This window comes from Triturus cristatus, chromosome 4_1 (genome assembly GCF_964204655.1).
Source record: "Triturus cristatus chromosome 4_1, aTriCri1.1, whole genome shotgun sequence".
NCBI classification, from domain to species: domain Eukaryota; kingdom Metazoa; phylum Chordata; class Amphibia; order Caudata; family Salamandridae; genus Triturus; species Triturus cristatus.
Window position 1 is genome coordinate 212,175,283 of NC_140585.1, and position 23,289 is coordinate 212,198,571.

Genomic DNA, 23,289 nt, shown 5'->3' on the forward strand with positions numbered 1-23,289 from the left:
ATGAGGGACAAGTATAAGGGCCTAAATGCATGCTGGTTGTCATGGAGACTGAGTTTCAAGTTCAAATTTTTGCATCAGGTGGCCAGCAAAAGTCGGTTGGAGACAATATGCTATGTTGCAAAGTGGTTGTTGACTTGACATCATGCTCACATTTTGAACCATGCAAAGGCCCTCACTGGGGTAGGTTTAAAGGAATTGGAGGAAACATAGGATGCAAATGAGATTGACCAATCACTCTGTACTCCTGTAAATGAAACAGCCCAGCAAGGGAGATATAAGGCAGCCAGGACCCCTGAGAGAGCGCTTGCCTGCACAACCTTTCATTCCACACCACTGCTGCTGCTCGTGATTCCTCTGGCACCATGTCCAGGCCTGTGGAGAGGGCCCAGTCATTCACCCAAGAGGAGAATGAGGCGTTGCTGGACGTGATCCTCCCACAGTACTCCTGCCTATATGGGAGCCCAGGGGAGCAGGCGAGTGCTGACTCCACTAGCTGTGACTGTGCCCCTTTTTTGTGTCTGTCACTTCTCTCATTGTGTCCAGGTGGGACAGACATGCAATGTTGTTCATGGTGGGTCCCAGGGGGGGAATGCCTTATGTTTCCCAAGCAGAGCCTGATGTGGTTCATATCTGCACTCCTCACTTGCATTGTGCTTACTGTGACAATCACTGCATGGTGCATGCCATATTCAGCCTGGCTAATCCCCTTGGGAATGTTGTTTCCATAGTCCGGATGTGATTCTGTGGTCCCCCCAGTGTGACAGGTGACTGTACCCACAGATGTGTGTGAGTTTAGTGTACCTGTGGTGATAGTGTTCAAATGATGTGTACGGCCCCTGGACATTGGTGTGTGTGTAAGTCCCCTGTCATGTGGGTGAGTGTCTATGTGGAGTGTTGCACCCCAGCTGCATGGAGGATGCATATGCCCTACCCATCTGATGTGAGCAGGGAGCCGTGCTGTGTGTGAGACGTGCTGTGCTAGGCCCACACCTGTGACTACCCCCAGTCAAGTGGCACATGTGCAGAGTGATGTTTGTACCATCAGTTGCCAATGGCAGGTGATTGTCCTGTGCCTGTGTGTGTCTGTGTACTCCGCTGAGGTTGCGTCAGTGGCCTGGGGCATGTGACTGCTTTGAGGTGCTGTCCATTATCCGGGTGAAGCTTGTGATGCACAGTGTGAGCCATGATCATTGATTCTGTCGCACCCCTCATGCCACCTGTGTACTTTAAATGCCACGTAGTGCATTTGGCCTTCCCCAGAGGATAATGTCCCTATGACAAAGGTGCAATGAGTTTTCTGCATACTATGCCCTGTTCAAACAAGCCCAATTGTTCTAATGTGTGTCTCTGTGACATGGAGCAGGTGTATTGATGTTGTCTCACTTTGTCATCCTCACAGGTAGCCACCTACGCCATGGGGGAGATTTGGAAGCGGCCCGTCAGGGCCATGAGGTCGGTGTAGAGTCGCAGTCGGCGCCTGGCCCAGGTGAGAAAACGCTGGCAGGATATCCGGTGCTGGACCAGGAGGATCGCCCGGGTCCTGCTGGGGAACTCACCAGAGGGCAAGAACCACGGGCGTCGGCGCCGGCGCCTGACCCACCAAATGAAGCGTGTCCTGGCGGTGGTCTTCCCTGACATGGATAGGTGGCTACAGGAGAAGCAGCAGCAGGAAGGGGGTAGGTACATGTGTGTTTGTTGTGTGTCACCAGCTTTTGGAAGTGCTCAGTCGCCTGGATACACTGCCAGGGTTTATATGTGCAGTGCATATCCTGTTCCCCAAAGTCAACCGGTCCTGTTCTTCCTCCCTTCCCCTCCTTGACATGTGTTCCCTGGTCTGTGTGTAGTCACTCTTGCACAAGGTAATCTAGCGTGGCAGTTAATCCAAGTGCCCAATGCTTGCAGCATCATGTGTGGGGGTGGTCTGTGACATGTGTTGGGACCTTGCCTGTGCCCTGTCCAGTTTAGTCATTTGGGGGTCCATGATTGTTGGCACTGATGCAGAGTCTCAACATAGGAGTGTGAGGCTTAAAATGAACTGCCTTGCAGCATAACTGACCAATGTTGTGGCCTCAGAGAAGATGTGCATGAGGGGGAGATATGCATAGTGCGGGGACGGTTGCTCCTGTTGCAGTCAGATCTATCCAGGACCATGGAGCAGTGTGGCCACTTCAGTCCCCTGAGACACCTTTTCCTAGGAATCATGTGTGTCATCCAACACTGTGGACCTTCTCTGTGTCTTCAGCATAGGTTGTGACATTGTACCCTGGCCTCATTTGTATTTACGTAAAGTGTGCTACATGTGTACACTGTACAGGGTGACCCAATGTGGCTTGTGCATCCTCACCACACTGGCCAGTGCCTGTGTGTCTGTGTACAACTATCTGATGATGGTTGATTGTCAATAATATGTGTGGTCAGCCCCACGAGGGGTAGTTAGAGTGCAATTAGGCTTTAATGGAGCCCATTAATGTGATCCCTAATTAAGAGGTGCAAGTCCTTCCTCTGTCTCAATCACATTGTCACAGGTAGAGGGGGGTTTGTGCGGGCAAGGCCTACATGTCCAAAGCATATGTCTCCTTGCCAGGTCTGGCCTGTGTGTGATGATAGTCGGAACAGACACTCAACAAGTATTGAACCAGTCATGTTGTGCAGGGTTTAATATTTGTGCTTTGCAGCATGTGTTAAAAGTTAAAAGTCATGGTTCCTGCTCATCCATTTTTGGCAACGGTGTGTGGTCCAGATGCTGTGCTCGACTGTCCACAGACACTAGCTTCTCTGTATAATTGGATATCAAGTTATTTGCTGTTGTGTCTTGCTCTCCGTTGTTTCAAAGTGGCATGGTGGCTCAACCAACTGTGTAGTGCATGGCCTACATATGTGCGTAGTATTGTAGATGTTACTCATGATGCTTTTCATGCTATGCACTGTGACCTATGTAGTTTGGACTCATGTGTCATATGTATACAGGTGTCTGATTATTTCCTGTCTCTTCACCTTGCCCACAGCATCGTCGGGGTACACAGAGGGAGACACCGGCACAGGCATGGAGGAGGGATCCAGCACCGGTGCCACCAGTGCTGGGGAGTCTGGTGCAGCAAGTGGCACGGAGGGCGAGGGGAGTCAGGCGGAGGACCTGTCCAGTCCCAACACCGACTATGACGCTGACGGGTCCGAGGCTGAGCTCCCAGAGCGGGCGGAGGCTGCTCCCACAGCTGAAAGCAGCAGTACATCTCTCGCCGACCCCTCCATCCCCATCACCGCCCTCCCACTTGCTCGGGTCCCTTCTGTCCGTGCTAGGCGACCACATGTCTCCTTTGTGCCAGGCACCGCACCCCCTGCCCCTGTCTCCCCTGCTGCCATCAATGCCGAGTCTGTGGACATCCTGCGGCAGTTGCAGGTTGGTCAGACATCGCTGCTTAATGTCCTCCATGGCCACACCAGACTGCTGACACAGATGGTGTCGTACATGGAGGGCATGTCATCAGCGATGTCTGACCAACGGATGTTGCTGAGGTCCATGAACTCGTCACTGACGGCAGTAGTGGGTCACCTGCAGTGCTCCGTCCCCCCTACCCCTGCCCCATCCACACTTCCCACTCCCATGCCTGTCCCAAGCACACCCAGACATCCCCATGCATGCACCCCATCAGACACAGGCAGCACACCAACAGGGAAGGCCAAGCGCACTCCTTCAGTCATGCACACACAGGGAGAAGTAGGCACACCCACTGGGTCGGGGGGCAAACGGCAGCCACGCAGCCACAGTGGGAGTCCGCAGTCCTCACGACCCACTTCCTCCAAAACCACTCCCCTTAGCTCCCCTGCCCAACAGTCGGACAAAGAGTCCTTCATGGCCAGTCTGTCCCTCAGCCCCAGTGTGACACCACCCCACAAGCGGTCGAGGAAGTCCCCAGGCAGGGGAGTTGAGTCCCTCCCCTGTCCACACCCTCCCCCACTAGCGCTGCAACCCATCCCTCCGACGCCCCCCCCTCCTTGGGGCCTGTGGTTCCTTCGGGTGCAGGAGAGACGCTGGCAGACCTTGCAACCGTGTGCAGCGCCATCCTTACCACCACCTTTGGTGCTGCCCCACCCCCTGTGGTGGAGTCGTCCGTCCTTGCACCCACAACACCTACCCTTGCCCCTCCTGTCCCTGCGGTGCCTGGTCCTTCCCCCCCACATGATGCCCCCCCCTGTGGATGGAAAGAAACTGTGAACTGTGCAGGCAAGTTGGGGAGACGTGCCCCAATGTGTCCCCCCCCTGGAATTCGCATATGGACTGGCCTATGGGCCTTGTATATAGTGTACATTTCAAATCCAATTTTTTTTTATGCTGCATAAAGCATTTTGTTTTTCATTTGCACACAAATGCTTTTCTGGTATTGCTGTTGTCTGGGCACTGCTGCTCCCTGAGTTGGGGTGGTGATAATGTGTTAGGTGTCTGGGAAATGTTGTAGTGTGCTGCTCATGGGGAGGGCCCTGGTATCTGCGTGCCATCACAAGGTCTCTGCAAATAATCTCTGGTCATGTAAGCTCTTACTGTATGGTGACATTGTCCCAAGGAGTGTTCCTTCCTCTGTGGCACCTGACTTCTTCCCTGCAGGGTGTTTCCCAATTGTTGTGCTGACCTGTGTCTACAGTTCCTTGCTGTGTGAGGGATCCCTTTAACTTTGCCCATTCCTGCTCAGCAATGTCTCCGCCTGCATCGTCTGTGCCATCCTTGGTAGTCACTGTTCTTGTGTATGGAGTATGTTGCCATGGCTTAATGTGGACATGGTCCCTTTTCCGCACTATGCATGTGTGTACTCCCAGCCTAGCACACATGTGTTACTTGTTCTGCAGGGTATTTGGGCACCTGACTGACAATTGTGGGCATTGTATCTGTGGGTACTCCACCCTATTCCTTCCATGGGAGGCAACAACTTGTTGGCTGCCCCAACACCTATACATTCCTATCAGTCCTGGAATGTGGGTGACAGTGTTTGTTCCCTTAGGCTCTCTTAGTTTAGTGGGGTTTCTCATGAGGATACAGTCTTGTTGCATGATCTCAGTGTGTGTATTGTGCTGCCACCGCCAGGGGTGGGTATGCATGTGTAATTTGTCATCACACCCACATGTGGTGTGTCATGCAGTGGGGGAAGGACATCCATCCTCATGGGAGTGGAACACTGCTGTCAGTGATGTGTTGTCATGGCACTATCAACATAGTCTCACATTGTGGATGCCTTCATGCACTAATGGAGTTTTGCTAATGGGAGGATGATGTACACACCCCCAAGTCTCTGTCCACTGCTGGGAGGCCTCTGCACCCACCCCTCATTTGTCTGGGCACTGCTGGGAGTGAAAGGCACCCACCCCTCATATGTCTGGGCACTGCTGGGAGTGATAGGCACCCACCCCTCATATGTCTGGGCACTGCTGGGGGTCCTCTGCACCCACCCCTCATATGTCTGGGCACTGCTGGGAGTGATGGGCACACACCCCTCATATGTCTGGGCACTGCTGGGAGTGATAGGCACACACCCCTCATATGTCTGGGCACTGCTGGGGGTCCTCTGCACCCACCCCTCATATGTCTGGGCACTGCTGGGAGTGATAGGCATCCACCCCTCATATGTCTGGGCACTGCTGGGAGTGATAGGCACCCACCCCTCATATGTCTGGGCATTGCTGGGGGTCCTCTGCACCCACCCCTCATATGTCTGGGCACTGCTGGGAGTGATAGGCACCCACCCCTCATATGTCTGGGCACTGCTGGGAATGATAGGCACCCACCCCTCATATATCGGGGCACTGCTGGGGGTCCTCTGCACCCACCCCTCATATGTCTGGGCACTGCTGGGAGTGATAGGCACCCACCCCTCATATGGCTGGGCACTGCTGGGAGTGATAGGCACCCACCCCTTGTATGGCTGGGCACTGCTGGGGGTCCTCTGCACCCACCCCTCATATGTCTGGGCACTGCTGGGAGTGATAGGCACCCACCCCTCATATGTCTGGGCACTGCTGGGAGTGATAGGCACCCACCCCTCATATGTCTGGGCACTGCTGGGGGTCCTCTGCACCCACCCCTCATATGTCTGGGCACTGCTGGGAGTGATAGGCACCCACCCCTCATATGTCTGGGACACTGCTGGGGGTCCTCTGCACCCACCCCTCATATGTCTGGGCACTGCTGGGAGTGATAGGCACCCACCCCTCATATGTCTGGGCACTGCTGGGGGTCTTCTGCACCCACCCCTCATATGTCTGGGCACTGCTGGGAGTGATGGGCACACACCCCTCATATGTCTGGGCACTGCTGAGAGTGATAGGCACACACCCCTCATATGTCTGGACACTGCTGGGGATCCTCTGCACCCACCCCTCATATGTCTGGGCACTGCTGGGAGTGATGGGCACACACCCCTCATATGTCTGGGCACTGCTGGGAGTGATAGGCACCCACCCCTCATATGTCTGGGCACTGCTGGGAGTGATAGGCACCCACCCCTCATATGTCTGGGCACTGCTGGGTGTCCTCTGCCCCCACCCCTCATATGTCTGGGCACTGCTGGGAGTGATAGGCGCCCACCCCTCATATGTCTGGGCACTGCTGGGAGTGATGGGCACACATCCCTATGTCTCTGTCCACTGATGTGGATCATAGCACCACACCCACCCATCCGTCCACACGCTCTGAAGCCCTGTGTACGGGCCGTACCACCATTGTTGGGGTGCCGTAGGGGTATGGCCCGTACCCAGGCCTGAAGAGCGTGGGTACGGGCCGCACCACGCATACCCCTACGTCACCCCAACAATGGTGGTACGGCCCGTACCCAGGCCTGAAGAGCATGGGTACGGGCCGTACCACCATTGTTGGGGTGACGTAGGGGTATGCGTGGTGCGATCCGTACCCACGCTCTTCAGGCCTGGGTACGGGCCGTACCACCATTGTTGTTGTGACGTAGGGGTACGCGTTGTGCGACCCGTACCCACGGTCTTCAGGCCTGGGTACGGGCCGTACCCCTATGTCACCCCAACAATGGTGGTACGGCCCGTACCCAGGCCTGAAGAGCGTGGGTACGGGCCGTACCACCATTGTTGGTGTGACATAGGGGTACGCGTGGTGTGACCCGTACCCACGCTCTTCAGGCCTGGGTACGGGCCGTACCACCATTGTTGGTGTGACGTAGGGGTACGAGTAGTGCGACCCGTACCCACGCTCTTCAGGCCTGGGAACGGGCCGTACCACCATTGTTGGTGTGACGTAGGGGTACGCGTGGTTCGACCCGTACCCACGCTCTTCAGGCCTGGGTATGGGCCGTACCACCATTGTTGGGGTGCCGTAGGGGTACGGCCCGTACCCAGGCCTGAAGAGCGTGGGTACGGGTCGCACCATGCGTACCCCTACATCACACCAACAATGGTGGTACGGCCCGTACCCAGGCCTGAAGAGCGTGGGTACGGGCCGTACCACCATTGTTGGGGTGCCGTAGGGGTAGGCGTGGTACAACCCGTACCCACGCTCTTAAGGCGTGGGTACGGTGCGTACCACAATTGTTGTGGTGATGGGACGCATCACGTCCACTTCCATTGTGGCGGGACGCAGGCCTTGGTGGACACGCCGCCCCGAGTGACCAGTCCCTGGAGGTACGGTATGTACAGGGCATGTGTGCATTTTGCCTTGGGTGGGGGTTATGTTTCCGGCCCCTGCTCCCCACCTCTGCCCCTGGGTGTTGTTCTGACCTTCTGCGGCATCTGCGTCGGTTCCTGTGCACCAGGTCGTAGGCTATGAGGGCCGGGATGACACGTAGGATGGGGTCCATGGCTGTCCGTCGCGTACAGGTGCTCCTTCTTTGCGTCATCCTCAATTTCCCGGCAGTTTTTGGCTCCCGTAAAAAATGCTACGTGCGGAGTGACGTAGGCACGAATCGTACTTGCTGGTTCATAAAACACTGCCTGACTCCGTCCAGACGTCACGTACACGGTGTCCCGGATCGGAATTGTGGGTATATTTTAGCCGGTCGGTGTTTTGTACGAATCGTACGGAAATGGTATTTCTGTACGAATCATACTTGCGGGTTTGTAAGGTGGTTTTCCCGGGTACGAGTCGGACGGAGAAAACGCTCCGCACGACGGTTCATACCCGGGTTTTACAGGATCGGAATCGGCACCATAATATATAATATATGTAGTTACTTACTATTAATTTACTTACTATTAATCGTTAATAATTATTTTAATAACGTATAATTTGAAAAAAATAATCTATACACATAAAACATTAATATACATACAAATTAAATAAATATACATAACAAGTTAAATTTTTTAAAATAATTGTACATCTTTTTAATATTATTATATACTACATTACCTAAAATAATACAAAAAATATTAGATAGCAGAGGTAATAAAATTACTATTTCAACCCCCACTAGTGTAACAGTAGGGAAAATGTTGGATTGCGTAGGGGTAAAAATTAGTATTCCCACTCCAGTGAGTGCAACAGTAAGGAAACGGTTGGATAGCGTAGGGGTGAAAATTACTATTCCCACTCCAGTGAGTGCAACAGTAGGGAAAGTTTTGGATAGGATAGAAATATTACTATTCCCATTCCAGTGATTTCAACAGTAGGGAAATTGTTGAATAGCGTAGTGGTTAAAATTACTATCCCAACTCCAGGGAGTGCAACAGTAGGGAAAGTTTTGGATAGCGTAGGGGTTAAAATTACTATTCTCACTCCACGGAGTGCACAGTAGGGAAAGTATTGGATAGCGTAAGGGCAAAAATTACTATTCCCACTCCAGTGAGTGCAACAGTAGTGAAAGTGTTGTATAGCGCAGGGGTTAAAATTACTATTACCACTCCAGGGACTCTAACAGTAGGGAAAGTGTTGGATAGCATAGGGGTAAAAATGACTATTCCCACTCCAGTGAGTGTAACTGTAGGGAAAGTGTTGGATAGCGTAGGGGATAAAATTACTATTCCAAACCAGTGAATGTAACAGTGTTGAAAATGTAGGATAGCGTAGGGTTAAATTAACATACATATTAATTGAATAATTTTTGTAAAATAAAGAACATATAAAAAATGAATTAACTAAAAAAATAATAATAAATACCAATTAAATTAAATTAATATTTTCTTAAATACCATTAAATTACGTCCCACCCTATTTCCCCATAAACACACAACCCGCTACACATAAAAAAGAACACAATTAATTTGTCAATTAATCAATTAATAAAAAATGAATTACCAATTATTAATAAATTAACAATAAATTAATTAACAATAACAACAAATACAAAATCATAATAAATTAATTATTATTAATATAATATTCAACCAATACAAATTATTTGCCAATTAATAATTAGTTATCAATAACAATAAATAAATACATATTAATTAATAATAATGAAATTACTTCCCACCCTATTCCCCTATAAACCCACAACCCGCTACAGATAAAAATTAACATAATTAATGTAATTATTAATTAATCAATTAATACAAATTAATAACCAATTAATCATAATTAGCAATAAATTGACTAACAATAACAATAAATAAAAATAATAATAAATTAATTTGAATTAATATAATGATAAATTAATCAATTAATAAACATTAATTACAAATTAATAATTAATTAACAATAAATTAATAATCAATAGCAATAAATAAAAACATATAATTAATTAATTATAATTAAATTACTTCCCACCCTATTCCCATATAAATCCACAACACGCTCTGATACTAAAACGCAAAATTTACTTTAAAAAAATTTAAACATTTAAAACATATATTTAAAAATAATAAAAATACATTACAAAAAATGTTAAACATACATATAAAATACATACTAAAATACATAACACCCCCTGTGCCCACAGGCGGTCGCTCCTCCTCCACTGCTGCTGCCTGACGCCTGCCTGCCTGCTACTGCCGCTGACGCCTCTTACCTCCTCCTCTCCACCGCTGACCTCTGCCCTGCCGCTTGCAAGTACCGCCCTCCGCTCGCTGCCTGCTCGCTCGCTGCCTGCTTTTGCTGCCCATTTCCTCGCCAGTTCACCGCCGCCGCTGCCCCGGTCACTCTCTTTCCTCTTTCCCGCTTCCCTGTTCCGGTTTCCCGCCGCTGACCCCGCAGTCCCGCCTCCCCTTCCTGCCCATTGGCCACCCAGCCTCCCGCCTCCCAGCTGACCCTCCCTCCCGGCTCCCTACTTATGACGCCCCCTGAGCGACCGCGCAGTGGACGCGCGCAGCGGGAGCGCGCAGCGGGAGCGCCGATTGAGCGCCGAAGGTGTGCCAAAGGTAAGCCCGTCTGTGCCCGTCCGCGCCTGGACCGCGCCCAGCGCCAGACCCCCTGCCCCCCGCATCCGCCACACTCAACGCACTGAACACCGACCGAGCCCCCGGATGCTACCGAGCATCCCCGCGACGCACCCATGGACCCTTCGTCTGCCGATCCTGCAACTTCTCCTGCCTACGAACCGGCACCGCACCCATCAAGACGGACAACAGCAACCACCTCAAGTGCATCCTAATCAACACCCGCTCCGTCCACAGACACGCCGTGGAACTCTGGAACCTCCTCGACTCAACATCTCCAGACGTCGCCTTCCTCACGGAAACCCGGATGAACGCCTCCTCAGCACCCGACATCGCCATAGCCATCCCGGACGGCTACAAGATCATCAGGAAGGATCGCGTCAACCAGACCGGAGGGGGCATCGCCATCGTTCACAAAAGCACCATTCGCATCTCGACTGACTCCATTGACGCATTAAACGCCGCCGAATACCTGCACTTCCAGATCCACACCGACCCCAAGACTACCCTCAGAGGCACCCTCATCTACAGACCCCCGGGACCACGCGCACAGTTCTGCGAAGACATCATGGACTTCATGAGCCCTCACGCCCTCCCCTCCACCGACTACATCCTCCTCTGGGACCTCAACTTCCACCTGGAGAACAACAACGACCGCAACACCACCGCCCTGCTGGACAACCTCGCCAACCTCAGACTCAAGCAACTGGTCAACACCCCCACCCACTACGCTAGCCACACGCTCGACCCCCTCTTCTCATCCAGCAAGCACGTCACCTTCAGCCACTCCACCGGACTTCACTGGACTGACCACAGCTGTGTCCACTTCAGCTACAAAAAGAACACGGTCCACCACCACCCGAAGCAGGTTCCCCACAGAAACTGGAGCAAGATCACCGTCGACCAGCTCGCCACCTCCCTCAGCCAGAACCGACCTGTCAGGACAACGGACCCTGACACAGCAGCCCTCGACCTCACGTAGTGGCTGACCTCCTGTGCCGACGACCTCGCCCCACTGAGGAACCCACTCACCAGGCCCAGAAGCAAGAAGGCCCCCTGGTTCACCGACGAACTCAAGGACTCCAAGAAGGCCTGCCGCACCCTCGAGAAGGCCTGGCTCCTCGACAAAACCGCCGACAACATGACCACCCTCAAACTCGCCACCCGCAGACATCACCAGCTCATCCGCACCACCAAGAAGAAATCTCTGAAGGAACGACTGGACAAGAACGCCCATGACAGCAAGGAGCTCCTCAACATCGTCAAGGAGTTCTCCAACCCCAGCACCGGCAACAACGACATCACTCCCTCGCAGGACCTCTGCGACTCTCTCGCCTCGTACTTCCACCGAAAGATCGCCGACATCCACAACAGTTTTGGCGCTCCACCCCCACACCCATCGGTCGAACCTACGCACCCCACCGCCATCCTCCAAACATGGACCGAGGTGACCCCCGAAGAAACGACACGCATGATGAACACCATCCACTCCGGATCCCCGACCGACCCGTGCCCCCACCACATCATCAACACCTCCTTCGACACAGCAACCTTCCCGGAGAGCTGGAAGCATGCCGAGCTCAGCGCCCTGCTGAAGAAACCAACAGCGGACCCGACCGACCTCAAAAACTTCCGCCCCATCTCACTCCTGCCTTACCCCGCCAAAGTCATCGAGAAGGTCGTCAACAAGCAGCTGGCCGCCTTCCTCGAGACGAACGGATCCCTCGACCCATCGCAGTCCGGATTCAGAGCCAACCACAGCACCGAGACCGCCCTCATCGCAGCCACCGACGACATCCGAGCCCTGCTCGACAACGGTGAAACAGCGGCACTCATCCTCCTAGACCTCTCCGCAGTATTTGACACTGTCTGCCACCGCACCCTAGTCCAACGCCTCAACGACACCGGCATCCAAGGGAAGGCTCTGGACTGGATCATCTCATACCTCTCCGGCAGAACTCAGAGAGTACGCCTCCCTCCTTTCCGCTCTGAGGCAACCGAAGTCATCTGTGGAGTCCCGCAAGGATCGTCGCTCAGCCCCACTCTCTTCAACATCTACATGAAACCCCTTGCTGCCATCGCACGCCAACACAACCTCAACATCATTTCCTACGCCGATGACACCCAGCTGATTCTCTCACTCACCAAAGACCCTGACACCGCCAAAGCCAGCCTACACGGAGGGATGAGAGACGTCGCCGAATGGATGAACATCAGCCGCCTGATATTGAACACGGACAAGATGGAAGTCCTCATCCTGGGACCGTCACCCTCCGCATGGGACGACTCCTGGTGGCCCCCGGCCCTAGGCACTGCACCCAAGCCAACGGACCACGCACGCAACTTGGGCGTCATCCTGGACTCCTCCCTATCGATGACCAGACAAGTCAACGCCGTCTCCTCATCTTGCTTCCACACCCTCCGCATGCTCCGCAAGATCTTCCGATGGATCCCGACCGAGACCAGGAAGACGGTCACCCAGGCCCTCGTCACCAGCAGGCTAGACTACGGAAACACCCTCTATGCCGGTACAACAGCCAAGCTTCAGAAGAGACTTCAGCGTATCCAGAACGCCTCCGCCCGACTCATCCTGGACGTCCCACGACGCAGCCACATCTCAAACCACCTGAGAGGCCTGCACTGGCTCCCGGTCAACAAGAGGATCACGTTCAGACTCCTCACCCACGCACACAAATCCCTCCACGACCTGGGCCCAAGGTACCTCAATGACCGCCTGACCTTCTACACTCCCACCTGCCAGCTACGATCCGCGAATCTCGCCCTCGCCGTCGTCCCCCGCGTCCAGAGAGCCACCGCCGGAGGAAGATCCTTCTCCTACCTGGCGGCCAAGACATGGAACTCCCTGCCCGTCCACCTGCGGCTGACCCAGGACCACCTCGCCTTCAGGAAACAGCTCAAGACCTGGCTGTTCGAGCAGTAGCAGACCCCCTCCCCCAAGCGCCTTGAGACCCTTCCGGGTGAGTAGTGCGTGATATAAATTCCACGATTGATTGATTGATTGATAACACTAATATAAATATCAATATTACTAACAACAATATTTTTGCTAACGATATTACTTACTTCAATATTACTAACTTCGATATTACTTACTTCGATATATAAAAAACGATATTACTTACCCTAAGGTCGATATTATGGTCACCGATATTCTTGACATCGATATTCTGTCCCTACGATATTAAAAACTCGATATTACTGTAGGTCGATATTAAAAAATCGATATCTTGACTGCTCACCGTTTCAGGTCTTGGTGGTGAGGTAGGAGAAGGAGCTTCCTCCATTTCTTGTCTTGTGGATCTGAGGGACACTGGCCAGAGCCAGCTGAGTGGAGCGGAGGTGTCTGGTGAGTTTGTGAAATGAGAGGCGGTGTTTGAATTATGATGGTCCTACATCATGTAGGGCTTTGTAGGCGTGAGTGAGGAGCTTGAAGGTGATTCTTTTGTTGACTGGGAGCCGGTGGAGTTCTCAGAGGTGTTCAGAGATGTGACAGCGGAGAGGAATATCAACGATCAGTCTGGCTGCGCCATTTTAAATTTTTAGTCTCCTGAGGAGTTTCTGGGTGACGCCGGCATAGAGAGTGTTGCCGTAGTTGAGTCTGCTGCTGATGGGGCATGGGTGACAGTTTTTCTGGATTTGGTGGGGATCCATCTGAATGTCTTTTGAAGCAGGCAGAGCATGTGGAAACACGATGAGGCAATGGCGTTGATCTGATGGTTCATTGTGAGCAAGGACTCTACTATGATACAGAGGTTACGTGTGTGGTTTGTGGGGGTGGGTGTGGTTGAGAACCAGGAGTCATTTCATGGTGAGTGTGAAGGGCCTAGGATGAGGACTTCAGTCTTGTCCGAATTTAGGGGCCCATTAGGATGGTGGGTGGATCTCCTCGCCGGGCCGGCGTTAGCCACCGCTGGCTCAGCGGGGGCGGTCCACCCGCCATCCTTGCATGATTGACCCTCTGCCATATTAGTATGGCTGGGGGGTCCGCGGCGGAGGAGAAGACCGACCACCACTTTACCGCCAGTTGACTCGTTGACAGGGCGGAAAAAGGCCATAATATGGTGGCTGTGTCTGCAAGATACCGCCATCCATATTATCATGCAGGTGGTGACTCGCCTTTCCATGGCGGCAACGGCTCACAGTCCTTGCTGTTGGGGGCCCTTAGCAGGCCCCCAGGGTGTTGGGGGGGTGGGGGATGCACATGGGGGCATGAAGAAGGTGGCAGGCACAGCGCGGTGCCGTCACCTTGTGCATGCCAATGCGCAACGTGCATTCACAACATTGTGACGGGTGATGCTGTGAGCACCACCCGCCACAAGGTTGTGAATGGGGGATGCCACTGCCACGGTGGCGGTGGCATCCTAATGGCCACAGCGGGACTGCTGCACCTCTGGTGGACGGTCCCTTTCACATCACAGAAAGTCCGCTCGCCATTGTAATAGGCCCTCTAGTTTGAGGCAACCACTGTTCATCCAAGTGGCGATGGCTTTTATTCGGCTGTAGAAGTTGTTTCTGGTGGTTCTGTTTCATTGGTGAGGGAGAGAATCAGTTGGGTGTTATCAGCGTAGGAGATGATGTTGAGTCCATGGTTCCTGACTATGGTTGCGAGAGGGATCATGTAGATGTTGAAGAGGGTGGGGCTCAGGGAGGAGCCCTGGTAAACTCCACAGCTGATCTCTTTCGGTCCGGAGAGGAACAGAGGTAGTCTGACTCACTGTCTTCACCGCGTAAGGAAGGTGTGGATTCAGTCCAGGGTGGGTTTATTAATCTCAGAGTTCATATTGAGATCCTAAAATGTCTCCATCTTCAAAGAGAAGTGTATTATGTTCTAAATGCCCTCTTTAACAACCTAAAGATCATTATTGATGTCTGCTAGTTGATCCTCAAGGGAGGGAGGGTTTAAAGTATGTGTGGCTGGTTTAGGGGTAGACAGTAAAAGAGAGCCTTCAGAGGAGTGAGAGGAGGTGGGCAGTGTAGATCCCTCATAGGTCAGGAGGTAAGTAGTAGAGGAGTTGATGGGAAGTTGCGGGTTAGTGGATGGTGTAGGTGTCTGATTATTTCCTTCTCTAGGCATATTGTGTTGTAGGTCAGTTGAAGCCCATGGGTTGGTTAGCGTGTTGTAAGAACCGGGCTCAAATAGGGGTGAAGGTGATGTAGATGAAGGGTGGGTAGTGGACCTAGAGTTCCCCAACATGTTGTTGTTGAAAGCTATAGTGGGGTGAGCATTGTGTTTCAATGTCATGCGGGTAGTGGGAGCAGGAAGGTACGATAAGTTTGGGTTCAGTCAGGCTTTAGTTGTGACATGAGGCCTTGGATCGACCACAAGGGTTTCAACATTGGTATAAGGGGATTGGTCACGGTGAGTTCAAGTATGTTCGAGTTTTGAGACCAAAGATAACATTTTTCTTGTTCCTAATCAAACCTTAGCACTAATTCAATGGAATAATGTAAACTCATGTTACCCTACCCTCATAGTAGTAGAAAACGAACTTGAGAGTTTTACTACCGGGACATATAAAACGTAAAAGCATATGTTCTAACTTTTAAATGCAATGCACCCTGTCTTCTGAACGGTATAGTGCCTACCAGAGAGGTGACTTAAATGTATTAGAAAAGCAGGTTTGTTCCTGGTAAAAAGTGTATTTTTCCAGGTTGTAGTGGCAATTTAGAACTTCATGACAGGCTGCAATGGAAGGCCTGAGGCATGTTTAGAAAGGGTACTCAAGTGGGTGGCACAAGATGTGTTGGAGACCCACTAGAAGCACTAAAGTGAACTGCATGAGTACATGCAGTTCACTTTACTAGGGACTTAGATATAAATTAAATGTAACAATACCAACTCATCAGTTGATACTTTCACATCACTTGGCAGTCCATTGATGAGCTAATAGTTAAATGCATACTCTCACAAGATGGTGTGCATGGTTGTGAACATCTATTACCAATGTTGATTGTAAAGTATTGACTCCCACAAGTTGTAGAATAAGATCTCAGCTGAGCTCTCAATGTAGCTAATAGTGTTGCCTACTTGAAGTATAATACCCATTTATGAGTTCGGGCTAATAAAATTATTGAAGACATTTCAAGAAGAACATGGGTCACAGACAGCTATGGCTTCTGTCAGAATTAGGTCATATTGAAAAAACAACAATTGACTGTTTTGTGATATCTACCTTATAATATGAATCCTGAGTGGTAGTAGAATAGATTGCCCAATAAAAAGCAACCATCCTGAAATACAGACTAAAACAGTGGAACTAAATGATAGCTTTGACAAAAAGGATAAGACCTTAAGATTATGTTACATGAATGGCATTCAAAATCTGTTTATAGCTTTAGACACTGCTACCTCGAAGCACAAAGCAAGGAAACAGGGAGAAAATGACAGAATGTCTCACCTTACATTTTTAGGGTCACAGTATTGGTCAAAATACTTACCCATATCCAAATCCATATCCTAACAATGTCTCAATGAGAAATATGTGTTCAAAAATGGGGCTGAGGGGAAATTATAGGCTCAGCTATCATAGAGTATTATTATTCCCATTTAAATATAAGCATACACTACCCATTGGGGGTCACCATTGAGTAGTTATAGTTAGGACCACGTTTCAATAGGAGAGGTGTATATTTTGGTTTGGTAATAACTTTGGTCCCTATTGACAAATCTTCTCTAAACTTTCTTTTAGACCTGACATCCTTGGTGTGATCTTCCCCCAAACTTTCTACCTTCACGCCTCCTGTCTTCTGATTTTCATTTTTTGTTGGCTTAGGACTACTAACCAGTGGTAAAGTACTTGTGCTCACTCACTAAAACATGATGCAATTGGCCTACCCCTGATTGGCACATTTAATTTACTTTTAATTCCCTCGCTTATGGTAATACATGGTACCCAGGGCCTGTAAATTAAATGCTATTGGTGGTCAACAGCATCCATTGTGCCACCCACTAAAGTAGCACATTAAACAATGTCTCAGGCCTGCAACTGAAGTCTGTACTGCAATTTTAAAATGCCAACTAAACATGGCAAAATAAACCTTTTGCAAGCTCTAAACCTTCCCTTTTGATACATGTATGTCACCCCCCTTAGGTAGTCCCTATACAGCACTTCGGGAGTGTGTATTATATTTAAATGTAGGACTTGTGTTTTTAAATTGTACATGTCCTGGTAATGAAAACATCCTTATTTTGTTTTTTCCTACTGTGAGGCCTACCTCTCCCAGAGGATAACATCAGGTATTTTATTACTTTTAATAAATATATCGTCTTATTGGGAGCAGGTAAAATATCATTATAAGACTCAAATAAATAAATTGTAATACAAAATCCTCTACAATAGTAAAGTCAGATTTTAAGTCACAATTCTTTAAAATGCTGCTTTTGGAAAAGTTGACAGATTCCTTCCTCAGCGTTTTTGTGCTTGTGCCAGTGTTCTGGGTGACATGACTGTTAATAGCCTAGCTGTTGTGTTTTGTGTACTTCTTCTAGTCAGTGAGACAAAGGGAACTGGGTGTAAGCAGGATGAACAACCTTACCTGGGTTGCTGGGGTCAGGGCTGGTCCCTGCCTACTTACATTTCAAAGGGCACACAAAGGAGCCTGACACTAGTCTTTTTTCACCTCAGTCTTCTTGGAGCCTTGAAAGAGGAAGGGAAGATCTTTCCAAAATCAGATGTGGGGTAGCCTTGAGGATACCCCATTCCAAAGGCTGGCACCAGGTATAAATATGGTTCATTCAAATTATTTCTTCAGTATACTACAGAAGGATTGCCTTGGACCCCAAAAGACTGCCCATCTGCTACCAGAGGACTGTCCTGCTGCTTGTAGGTCTGCATTGATGCTTGAATGAGAACTGGAACATTGACATGAACCCAGGACCACCAGAAGTCACTCCATGTGTAGCTGCCTAGCCTCCTGTGTGAGCTATAGGGCCCAGGCAAGATCCTGCGGCCTTGAACCTATCCCCTTCTGCAGTGAGTTCAAACACCCCAAGCTGTGCACCCCCACATCCTGGACCCTTGGTTGTGGTGTTGATGGTAATCTTTTCCACCGAATAGTAAAAACCAGGACCTACCTGCCAGACCATCTGCCAAAGGTACATCACTGGTCGGCCTAATTTTGCAGCAGTTCCCACTATATTCTTCTCATAAAGTAGCAAATCCTGTTCAAAAGGACGTCTCAGCAAAGGTATCTTGGCTCATGGAGGCCTTGTTGGCTGCAGCCTGTAGCATCGTCCACTGGAGATTTCCAACTTGCAAAAAGTGACCGAGGGAGAAATGTTCACTGTGACTAAGTCCAACAGCTCCCTGACGATGACGCCTCCTCCTAGGACAACGCTTGCTGCCTTGCCACAATGAAGTTTACCTTCTCAGGAAATTTTCTTAGAAATTTCTTCTAAGTCCAAAGGTGAGGCGATACCCAGCACAATCCACCGTGTATAACCAAACCACGCTCCATTGTTGTCTGCCTTAACTTTCGACTTTGCTTCAGTCTTGCATGACCTTATACTTGTGGTTGGTGCTTTTAATGTTTAGGTGCTTTTTCCACGTAAAATACGAAAAGAAATCATAACTATCGTATTTGTGTGCTGCATAAACACAGTGACTTGTGTTAAGTCTAACTGCTTTTGTGCCAAGCTACCAGATAGTTAAACATAGGTTAATTTAGTAACTTTTGTGGTTCAACCTGAGAAGGGCTGTGGCTGTTGCTTAACAAAGGTCACACTCCTTCAAACAATAACCACAAATCTTACACTGGTATATAGTAGTTGGATCAAGTATTATGGGGCAGATTTATGACGACTGGGGCATCCCTGCATATCAGCAGGGATGCGCCAGTTATTATGCGCCACAGCTGCGCCACCATGGATGCGCCGCATTTATAATGCGGCGCACCATGGGGTAAAAACGGCACAGATGCGTGACGCATCTGTGCCGAAAAGTGGCGCATTGCTGGAGTTGCGTCGCAAGCGCGACGCAGTTCCAGCAATGATCTGGGGGGCCCTATCTTTAAAATGCTGCGTCAATCCTTACGCCTGCTTCAAGCAGGCGCAGGGTTTTGACGCAGCATGGGCCTAAAAGTGACTGAGTGAAATCTTGTAGATTTCACTCAGCCACTTTTAGGAGGCGTTCCTGCGCCGGAACGCCCCCACCTGCCCTGGAACGCCTACATGTGGCGCAGGGCTTTACAACGTGACGCATCTCCCAGGAGCGTCACGTTGTAAATACCCCGCACCATGGCGCAGGATTTGCGCCGCTGCTGCGTCACAAAAGTGACGCAACGGCGGCGCAAAAGTGGCGCAAGTACAACATAAATCTGCCCCTATGTTTCTGCAGCGCCAGACAGTGATATTGTGTAACAATAAAGTCAAATTCTCCTTAGTATCTTGATGTGGGTAATATATTCATTTTTTTCAAATTTAAGTTTGCCTCATATCCTTGCTTGCTACAATGGACATAAAGCTTAATATTGATGATAACCTCAGCAAGGCAGAACTGCACAGGCTTTTCAAGGAGAGGGAGCTGAATGCAGGAAGGCCACCAAGGTGGACCCGCAGGTACCCCTCTGAGCCTTTGAGGAAGTCATAAGCATTAAAGGAGGAGGCAATTGCTCAGAGGGCCCTGGAGGAGAAAAAACTGGTGCTGGAGGAGAAGAATATTCTGTTGGTTCATGAGATGAGTAAACAGGACCTGAATCTAAAAGTTAAGAAGGTCTGAGAGCCTAAAAGCAAAGTGCATTCAGTGTCCCATAGAGACCTGGGGGCCTGCATTCCCCAAGGTCTGGTGCCTACCTATAGGTGGGAGATGACATTGATAAATGTTTTTTAGACAAAGGGAGTCTTCAGGATGCACAGGGTCCCTGAGAAAGATTGGGAGACAAGTCTTTTGAAACAAATGCCTACAGTAAGTAGAGATACACTACTTACATTTAAGGTAGAGGACCAGAGGAAGTATGCCCCCAGGAAAGACATTTGTATCTCTAAGTTTGTGCTCACCCCAGAGAAATAGAGAATACAATTCAGGGATAGCCAAAAGTGGTCCAATAAGTCTTGGGTAGATTTCTTGGATTTCTCCAGTAAGGCACTCAGTGGTTGCTTGAGAGGCAGTAAGGTGAGTGATTGCAATGGGCTGAATGACCTGATTCTGAGTGAGCTCGTGCGCAGTACATGCTATAGAGAATTGTGATAACACCTAAATGACACCACGCTTACTTCACCTAAGGAGGTTGCCTAGGAAGTGGACCTCTAAGAACCAAGGTGGGAGGGATCTCCAAAAGAGTGGACAGGGTCCCAACAGAAAAAAGATGACGGAGACAAAAATAAAACTAAGGAATTCTCTGAATGCCCCCAAAAACCTTTCTCAGGGGAAGGATACCTAATCCCAACCTAAAAATAAACCTGGAAGGTTCCACCCCAAATGTTATGAGCGCTGGAGCACAGCAGGGGATACGCATAATACCTCAAGAGGGTGCAGCCCACCACTAGTGGAGAGACTCCCAGGTTGCTAGTATAGCGCTTGGGGAGGAGTTTGTCACAGTTAGAATGGTGGTAGAGCAGAGGTTACCCTAGTGCCTCTGGGTAATAAGGAGATAATACCAAAAATCCACATGTCTTCCAATTCTTCTACATATAGGCAGTGCGCCACTGCTGGATAAACATTTTGCCTTCCTCCTCCACTTTTTCTGACTTCATTTTTTCTGGCCTTAGAACTCTGAGCACTTTACCAGTGCTATAACCAGTGCTAAAATGCATGTGCTCTCTCCTCTAGACGTGGTAACAATGACACATGTACAATTTGCATTTTAACTTACTTATAAGTCACTAGTGAAGTGTAATACATGGACCCAGGGCCCATAAATTAAATGTTACTAGTGGGCCTGCAGCACTGCATGTGCATCCCACGTAAGTAGCCATCTGACCATGTCTCAGACCGGCCATTGCAGAGCCTGGGTGTGAAGTTATACTGCCATTTCGAACTGGCAAGATAAACCTCTTGCCAGGCCTAAACTTTCCCTTTTTCTGCATCTGTCACCTCTCATGCAGGCACTGTCTAACCCACAGGCCAGGGTGTTATGTTTCTAAAAGGTAGGACCTGCACTTTACATATCCTGTTAGTGATAAACTCCCAAATTCAGTATGTACTGATCCAAGGCTTATCTCTTCAATATGATAACATTGGGATTACTGCATGATATCTTTTAAGTGTCATTTCTAATTATGAAGAGCTAGGCTTTTCATGTTTGGTGTCACTGACCTCACAGTTTAAAAACACAATTTATAATGAAGTTGAATTTTAAATCCCAGTTTAGCAAATGTCACTTTTAGAAAGTTGGCATTTACTTACTTTAGCTATTTGGTGCCTTATGCCTGTCTCAGGAATACCAGTCTGGAGTGTGTGACAGCTGGCTTCCTGCATTCCTGCTAGACAGTCACATACAAAGGAAGGATAGATGTGCCTCAGTGGTCATCTGCATGCAAATGGGCCATCATGAGCAGGACGGGAGGGAGGACCTGACATTGACACCTGAAAGGTCTGTGCCCTGTCCCCACACACAGATTTCTTATCCCTGTAGTGTGTCTGGAGCCAGAGCAGGATGGGAGAACCTCAGTGCACTTCAAAGCTTTCTTCCAAGGCACCACTGGGTAGAAATACAGGACCTCTAGCACTACCAAATCAGTACACTTCTGGACATGTGACTACTCTGCCAGGAAGAAGAACTGCTGTGCTTCTGAAAGGACTGCCACTCTGCTGCACTGCTGGTTTGCTGGACTCATCCTTGCTGTGCTCTTGCCTTGCTAAGCTGCCCTGCTACCCACTGTTCACCTGCCTCGGTGAGAAAGACTGGACCTGTATCACTTGATTCTTGAGTGAATCCAAGGGCTTGCTGGCTTGCCTCCTGTTACCTAAGTCTCAGGGATTCAAATGAATTAGAACCCTACTGTTCCAATCCATTGGCTCATGTGCCTGTGAGACTGTCCTGCCAAGTGGTACCACCCCAGTCCTGGACCCTTGGAAATGACCTAGGGGTTTGCTCCAATGTTAACTACACATCCTCTGCTCTGAGAGAAGAATCGAGGCATCACCGCTTTTTCAGGAATTGGACCAGTGAATCGCACTTGGAAATACCACCACTGCTTGGAGAAGATCAGTGCATCGCTCCTCCAGCACTGATTATTCCAGTGCATCACCTTTGGAACCTCCACTCTTGAAACCAGCACTTAGTTCAAAAGAACTGATGCATCAGCGCAGTTGCGAGGAGAACTCTGGCACAACACCCCCAACTGCGTGGGTTTTATGGACGCATCTTGTGCTGTGACAAAGTTTCAGGTACTTCTGCTTAGTGGGACATGAGTGGGTCCTGTAGCCGGCCTGCGTGCCATCACGGGTGGCCTCAACTTTTGGCTTTACCCTGGTCCAGTGTGAACAATTAACTCTTTGAATTCTATGTGCTTCTACGCGCTATTTGTGCATTTAATCTTTAAAAATGCAAATCCCAACTTCTACACGTGGGATTTCTGTTGTTTTGGTCTTGTTTTAATTATAAACTCATAATCTATTTTACAAACCTAGTATGGAGTATTTTTGTGGTATTTTCACTGTGTTACTATTCAGAGTATTGCACACATACTTTACACATTACCTCTTAAGTTAAGCCTGACTGCTTTGTGCAAAGCTACCAGAGGGTGAGCACAGGATTATTTAGGTTGTGTTGTGACTTACCCTGACTAGGATTGTGGTTCCTGCTTGGTGAGGTGCATACCTCTGCCTACCAAAACCCCATTTTCTAACAGCCACCATCAATGGTCAGAGGTTGGAGGCTCTTAGGGAAACATGAGCCTGAATAATTACTCTCAGGTGTCATCTGGAGTGTTTTCACAGCAAGTAAACCTCAATTCATTTCACCAAGTTGTGGTAGCAGACAACAGTGGGAGCCACTATTCTATGGCTC